General features: G+C 38.9%; 1 protein-coding gene across 1 annotated transcript in view; it reads right to left on the bottom strand.

Annotated features, from left to right (window-relative positions):
* Positions 1-6,996, bottom strand: part of LOC116704700 (protein turtle homolog A) — an 85,070-nt gene extending 78,074 nt beyond the window's left edge. The window contains exon 1 of the mRNA XM_032540317.1: positions 6,735-6,996. The gene's annotated coding sequence lies outside the window, so the exon portion shown is untranslated. The remainder of the gene's footprint in view (positions 1-6,734) is intronic.
* Between the last annotated feature and the right edge of the window lie 1,156 nt (positions 6,997-8,152).

Genomic DNA, 8,152 nt, shown 5'->3' with positions numbered 1-8,152 from the left:
GATAGATAGATAGATATTGATCCCAAAACAAATGGGAAATTACGGTGTTACAGCAGCACACATCAGTCACACAACACAGAAAATAAAAATGAGATACTAGGAAAAAATATACATACATACAATATACATGAAATAATAATAATAGGAATAAAATATAAGAACAAATGTTTGAATATATACAGGAAACAAAATGTGCAACTGCTTAGATAATATACTAAAATGTATGCTAAAATGTAAATGAACCACTTGTACAGTGCAGTAGTGTGGTATCTAAAAGTCTTATCTAGCACCCAGTGGTGACATGTTAAAGAGTTGTACTGCCTGTGGTAGGAAGGATTTCCTGTAGCGGTCCGTGCGGCGTCGAAGCTGTCGGAGTCTCTTAGAGAAGGTGCTCCTCTGTTTGACCAGTGTGGGGTGGAGAGGGTGGTCTGGGTTATAATGGGTTTTAATGGGTTATAATGGGTTATAATGGACTATAATGGACTCCTACACATTTGTTTTCTGATCAAATTCCATTTCTTTGACGTAAGAACTTTCCTGGTCTATTTTTATTGTCCGTTTTACGCTCAAAACATGTCCCTTATAATGTCCTGGGTATTAATTCAGACAGGTACAAGTACTGTATCCTTTAGGGAAGCAAGCTAAATTGGACATCCCCCTCTGACCAGAGTAAAGAGAAAAAAATTAAGAGATAAGGGTGTTTTTAACTTCGAAACTAACAAAATCATACATATTCCTCCAAGGGTGATGAAAAATAGGACACAAATTGATGCAGCAGAACCATCTTTTTATTCCACACTGTCTCCTTCTTTCATGCCTTCTGGCGCATACGTTACCCACAATGCAACTCAATCTCTGACTATTATTGTGCGTTCCATTTGTACTCAAAACTCAGATTTTTTCCGAGGTCAAAGTCAGAAAAAGCCGAGCTCAGAACTGCGTCAACCAACTACCTGAGTAGCCCAAGCTAAAAATCCAACATGGCTGCTCCGTGCATCAACAGCTGTAAAAGCTGTGGTAACGTCCAGTTATCAGCCCTTCTGTGTCGTACACGCAGTGTTGTGTATAGTCTCTCTTTGGTCATGTTTCACTGTTTGTATGCACACAAAAAACTGTGAAACGCGCTGTTATAACAACTGGTATTGCTAACATGGCTAACCTGGCTAGAGCTCACGAATACAATGAAAATAGGACTTGTAAATGGAACGCGTTCATCTCGGGTCATTCCCAGCTTTGACTTCCGAGTTCCGAGGTAAATGGAACGCACTACAGGTAGCGGCTACTGCAGCCGCGAGTCGCTAGCCTCAAGCAGAGACTAGGAGCGGACTACAGAGGTCTGGTAAACTCACTTCTTTATAACTCGACCCCACTAACTAACATCACTTGAGGTAATTTATGCAAAAAAAAAGACCTTATGTAAAAAAAAAATCATATATGCAGTAGCCCTTATCAAGAACTTCCAACAGACTTGGATGCGTAAGACTGGTGGAGTTCCCCTTCAACTACAAAGCTGAGACTTGACACGTGGACTTAAGTCAGACCTAAAGGCCCCTATACTGTATGATTGCGCTGTTTAAAAAAAAGTTGACAACTGTAATAGAAAACTAGTGAGCCCTTCAGTCGTTATTACAAAGCCATGGTCCTAGATTACACTGTGAGACACGTGAATCTTTCTGTCAAAAGGTTTGACATTTTCACAAAGTGACTATATATGGCTCTCAACTTAAACAATTACAAGACTCCATATAGTGGCACAGGATACATTTTCCAATGTAACATTGTTATTGCCCATGTGCATGGACACATTGGCATGTACTGTACGTATAATATATCTATGCTTAACACACTTTTTAAATTCCTTGATGACAGTTGATGCATTGTCCCTTCTTGCATGTAACTTTCCACCACAGCACTACCATTTGGCAGGTTTTCATCACATAGTGACGCGCCTCAAAATTGATACTGCAGAGTAGGGCTGCAACAAACAAATTACTTTTATAACTGCTGACATTTTTCCTCCCTTGATTACCCAATTAATCATTTGGTCAATAAAATATCAGAATATTGTGACAAACGTCCGTCGTCATTTTTTAAAGTCCCGGGTAATATCTTCAAATTGCTGGGTTTTGTCCGGCCAACACTCCTACACAAAAAATATTCAGTTTACCAGCACATGCTGTATATATATATATATTTACTTTGGACTTTACTTTGGTTCTTTAAAGATTGCGCCTTGAAGTAAAAAATATCTGCAGAAAAGTGAGGTATGACCTGTTAAAAATCTCAAAACAATAAAAAGTAGTGAGGCAGTGACATCCAGGCCTTGAGTGGTCTGGCAGCTTAAAACGGTTTATGAATTTGAGGTCCTTAACACAACTTTTAAAAAGGAAATTCAGTGATCTCAAAAACCTGCAATTGACTTGAAATTTGCTTATAAAGACTGAGATTTAACCTACACTTACAGTTCTATATTTTAATAAATCTAGTAGTCATCCATATTCAGATCATTTCCATTCACAACACACTCAGTTCCTCTTTGCCAATGCCGCTTCCTTCAACTTTTCCGAGACGGTTCTTCTCGACAACATCTTTCTGTAGTCTTCTTGTACTCTTTGGAGCTCGTCAGAGTACTCCTCTCACGTCTGAATAAACGCAGCTTATTGACATTCAACTTGCTGTAACCCACCTCTGCCGCAGTGATTATTATTGTGATTAAGTTACTTCAAGTTCCATTCCACAAGATGCGTACATTTCACAAGCTTCCCATCACAATAGGAGCCCTCTGCGTGGCTCGGTTTGATGTGCACTTAAGAGAATAAAAGGACAGACTGAAAAGGGAGGAGAGAAAAAAGGAAAAATGAAGAGGTCTCCACTGTGTGTGGGTATTGCATCTCTATGCTCAGAGTACAAACATTAGGTATCTGTTCTATGAATCAGAGTGCAGACAGGCAAATCCACATGAAAGACAATCTTTTTTTCCTAACTATGAAATATACTTCATTAGTATACAAAAAAAGGGACCTCAGGGGTTGAAAGCATAGCGGGTGCCAAGTCATTGTGTTGTCAATCAGAAATACAACTAGTCTCAATCCAAGACCGATGAGCTCTAAGTCAAGTCCACGTCCTAACCTTTGTCTTTTAAGAACTAATCAAGTGAATCAAACTGAATGCCACTTCTTTTTTAAGTGTTCACATTTTATTAGTAGGATAAACCCCTAAAGAGTATCATCTTGTTTCCGAGGGGGTCCCAACATATATCACAAATCAATACACAACAACAACGACGTACATACAGGCAAATAAAAAAAGAAAAGAAAAGCATTCATTAATCAAAACATTACAACCACTAGGTGGCCAAAATGGTCAATAATAAATAAAATGGGGTATGAACATCAGATATAGGGAATGACTGCACCAATGATAACAATATTAGTCCATCTCAAATAAGAGGACATGGCATTCTTCAACATACCAAATATTGAAGATGATCTCATTTCAACAGGTAAATTATTCCAATCTGCTGGAGCTTTAAACTTCAAAGCTCTCTTGCCAATTGTTTTCTTAACACGAGGGACAGAGAAGTAGAGTTGAGTAGAGGTACGAACGTCGTAGTTTGAGGTATAAACTACAAGATATTGTAGTAAATAAGGAGGATAATTAAAATATGGGTTGAAGCCAATGAGTGTGTCTGCAAACACTTAGAGATGGCCATTTAAGACTAAGTAAGTATAATAACAAAAGGTACAGAAACTGAATTATTTTAAATAAATGTGTATCATTTTCCATTAAATTATTATTAATACTTGTGTTCAATTATCTGTCATTTCTGAGCCAAATGTTTTGCATGCTGCCGTCTGTTTTATTTGTTGTTGACAGCAGCAGTCTTTACTTCTCAGTCTGATATTTAGGAGGTCTCATCTGCTGCTTTCCCTAAAGATGGGGCAATGTGATTGGCTACTGGCAAATTGATTCAAAACGCATCTGGTTTAAGAAAAATTAACAGCTTTTACAACATCATTTTATTTTATTTTTTTGGTCTTAGAGAGGATATCATTGTCATTCCAACTCAAAAGTCCAAGTGATGTTATCTCGAGTCCACACCTTTGTTTAAAAGTTAGTGATTTCCAAGACAAAAGACAACCTTGAGTGTTCAAAAACAGCTGTAACTCAATATTAGGATGGTGCTTTTCTGGGAATGTCCGGCGTAAAGCACTTAAATCTTACAACCGAGTCTTTTGGAAAAGCAGAACTACATTATATTCTTTACCTTATAAAGGCCCTGAAAACTCTTTTACTCAATCCAATCCTTTGAGAACACACTCTTTTCTGACAAAGTTCCACCTTTTTGGGGTTATTTAACGAGCAATGTATTTCTTTTGCAGATGCTCTTTTCACTACTTTGAAGTCGGTGGTTCTCATTTGGAAAAGAGTGCATTTAACACATTTGAATCCAAATCTGGGGCACGTTCATTTTGACCCAGTCAAAACGAAGCAAAAAGTGTTTTTAAATTGAAACAATAGAGCCTTGAACACAACATACTAGGCCTGGCAAACCGGTTCCTTTTGAGGATTCGGGTTATTCTGAGTCACTCGCTAAACTAAACCGGGTTTAAGAAAACTTAAAAAGTATAAAAAAAAGAGGGAGGAGGTTAACTTTTCCTGTTAAAGATGTCTCACCTTGGTCTGAAAGCATAGGAGAGACACTTTGTGTCTCTATGACTCTAGAGTTGGCACTCCCTCTGAAGCTAATCCTCATCACTCTCTCACTTTCTCTAACACCTACACACACACACACACACACACACACACACACACACACACACACACACACACACACACACACACACACACACACACACACAGCCATGGCTCTCAAAAAGATATGTACACACCAACGCATAAGTATAAACTTCAGGCCAATTGAGTAGGCTACGGCGAAAGCTCTGGGTGGACACCCACACCCACACCCACACCCACACCCACACCCACAAAACAGGGACAATGTTCCTAAAAGCCCGTTCCTCACCGTTCCTCTGAAACATGTCCTTCAACCGAGGGCGAATCACAAAATTCCAGACCCTGTACATATGCATTCTGTATGGGCCCTTCCCTGCATCCACGGCTATTCATTCTAGTATTTTTGCGGTCCCTGTATATTCAGTCCACCACCCCCCCCCCCCCCCCCCCCCCCCCCCCCCCCCCACCCCCCGACCCCTCCCCCCCCGTCCAACGCCCCTCTGTTTATCTCGGAAACCGCAGCAAAATTGAATTTTTTTGAATGTGTCCCTGATGACACCCACACAGTCCTATTGAAGCAGCTTGATTGCGTTTCTGAGTTAAACTCTTAATGAAGAATACCTAAAGATGATTTTTTTTTTTTCCATGATTTTTGCAAATTTAGCCATGACTCAGTTTCGGAACAGTATTCAGGGAATTTAACAGGACAATACCAGTTGTTTTTACATTACTGCCACTTTTAATTGTGTTTTGCCAACACTCTGACAGTGTTGGTTTACATTGCTTTACATGACTTTTTGGACATGAATAATACGACAGTCATAAAACGACAAATGCACTAAGACACAACATGCAAAAACACTGGTCCGGGTTTAATAGTGCTTTGCCGGTCATAATTTGCATCTGCTTTAGTATCACATTTGAAATGTTTACTGCATCCTCTCCTTCACAATAAAGTTATTTCCCCTCGCCTCCCCTCTGGTGATGTAATTTTTATGAAAAATGTTATACTGTGGGAAACTGCACCCATCTGGCACCTTAACAGACTTAATCAAACCGCAAGTGGAATTTAAAATGATTAAATGAACCTTGTCTGGGGGAAGTTATTAGAATATGTCTCTCATAAATTGGTGAAATAAAGTAAGACTCTGATCTCCATACAAAGTCAACAGCACAAAAAGATGAGATTTCATATTATGTCTCTGGCTCTACATATTAAAAGGCAGTAAGATGTAAATGTATCCACAAAAGAAATAATATCCAATCTCCTTGTTCAATGTGCTGAATGAGATAAAGAAGAATATCACATTGGACTCTCCTCTTCCTCTTTGAACCACAAACTAGTAAATGTAGGCCTACCCGAATGGAAATGTCTTTAAAATAGGCCTACCTTTATGATTTTAATAAAAATACATGAACCTGTATAGTTTGAAATCTTGCATTTCTTGGTCCTGAATCTGAGTTTAATTGAGATATTTTTTTTTTCAACTTTTTGAAACATTACAAGACATCCACTATCATGTTTTACCAGGTTTAAAGGTTTCAATGATCTGTTCTAAAAAGTAACTTAAAAAAGGTAGTTACACCACTATAACCCGAATTTAAAAAATAAAAGCCGGAGAAAGAGAGAGACAACAGTGTAGGCAGCAGTACAGAAGCAGTTTGGGACTGACACCGACCTAGTTGGGATGAAGTGGTCGGGAGAAGGGACTGCTGCTGCTGCTGCTGCTGCTGCTGCTGAGTTCAAGCTCCACAAACTTTCTGCCAAGTTCACAATTCATATCCTAATCAAAAGCTCCCATAACACTGCATTACACGTTCACATGCATGACGCAGTTCAGAGGATTTTAAATGGAAGTTCGCACTCCCCAGTATGCTCTGAGAGAGGCTCAGAGCATTCATTTCTCATCCTTTCAAAGCTGCTGGAAGTCAGAAACACTTTAAAAAACCATTAACTATTCGGGTTTTTTTTGTTTTTTTTGTTTAACTGATCCTACCTGTAGCTCGGTTCCTGGCGGCCGCTGTGAGACTTCCTTTTAAAAACCCATCCTTCGTGTGTTCCTGGTGCCTCAGCTGGCTCCGTGTGGACCTGCGGAGAGGACACTGGGTGGTAACTGAAAGCAGGCCTGGATCTTTAGTGGCGTTGCTAAAAACTGCCTGAAATATGAGCGTTTTTTTTTTTTTTTTATAAAAGCCGCCCGGCAACAGGTGTCCACTTCACGTACAGGTGACAGTGAAGCGTCGAGCCACTTTGCTGATCCAGAGTCCACCCCCCTTCCTCCTTCCTCCTCCCATCCCTCCCTCCTCTGGCTGCTGCTGTTATCTAAAGACTCATTAAAAAAAGATCACATTAAACTGAAGTTACTGCCACAGCCATTTTAAGCCTGTTCATTTTTAAGCCAATGCAGATTTAATATAAGAGTTTGTTGGTGCAGGAAGAGGATAAAAAGGCCATTTCTTTAGCCATTAATCCCCCCCCTCCCCCCCTGATGGCACCAGTTTAGTGGTAACCACAAGAGGGGGCCCTCTACTTGGTGTCGGTGGCCAAACCAGGAAAAGCAAAGTGTTGAAAGTTATGAGTCAGAATAAAACTGCATTCCACAGAGAGAGAATGAGTCATTTAGTTACTTGCAGAGTGAATCAGTGGCTTCTAATATTATTCATAGATATCTTCCAAAAAATACTAATGAAGTAAAATGCTCCTAGTGTGACTTTTATGCTGGTTTGAGGTGGTGTATGTGTGTGTTTTTCTGGCACAGTGACAGTGCTTTTGGAACCGAGGCAATTTATTTATGATTTCCCTCTGTTTTTTTTAAATTATGTAAAAAACGATGCAGGAGCAACCCCCCCCCTTCAGAACAGAAAGTTTGCTTTTCTAACTTTTTGTTCTATATTCAATTTGAACTGTTCTATAACTCAATTATTACTTGAGACAAATCTATTAATTCAAAATTCATTTTTCTGTACTTTTACATCTTTGTATTTTATTTTGGTGTTTTGTTTGGTGTTTCTAGACTGGTATGTTATATCTACTTCATGTAATGTATAAGTATCATAAATCAACAAGTCCTCCAAACCTTATGACAATATGGTTGTTACGTGAATGGCTTAATTCACACTACATCTTCATAGTCTGCCTTCACAAAGACTTTGCAGAGAATAAACCTGACTGCAATCAAGAATCACAGCGACAAAACTTCAGATTTCTACTTCATTTCATTTATTTTTTTAATTAAGCAAATGTATGTAAAAATACATATTTCCTGTATAACTAAAACCAAATGCATATATTGACAAACAGCAATACGTCATAAAGAAAGTTATACATCTGAGTCAAAAAAATATAATATAACTACTTTGAAGTAATCAATCTTTGGATAGTTCTGCAAATATAATCCGTGAGGAGAAGTATTCC

This window comes from Etheostoma spectabile, chromosome 16 (assembly GCF_008692095.1).
Source record: "Etheostoma spectabile isolate EspeVRDwgs_2016 chromosome 16, UIUC_Espe_1.0, whole genome shotgun sequence".
NCBI classification, from domain to species: domain Eukaryota; kingdom Metazoa; phylum Chordata; class Actinopteri; order Perciformes; family Percidae; genus Etheostoma; species Etheostoma spectabile.
This window is presented reverse-complemented; position numbering and strand designations above follow the sequence as displayed.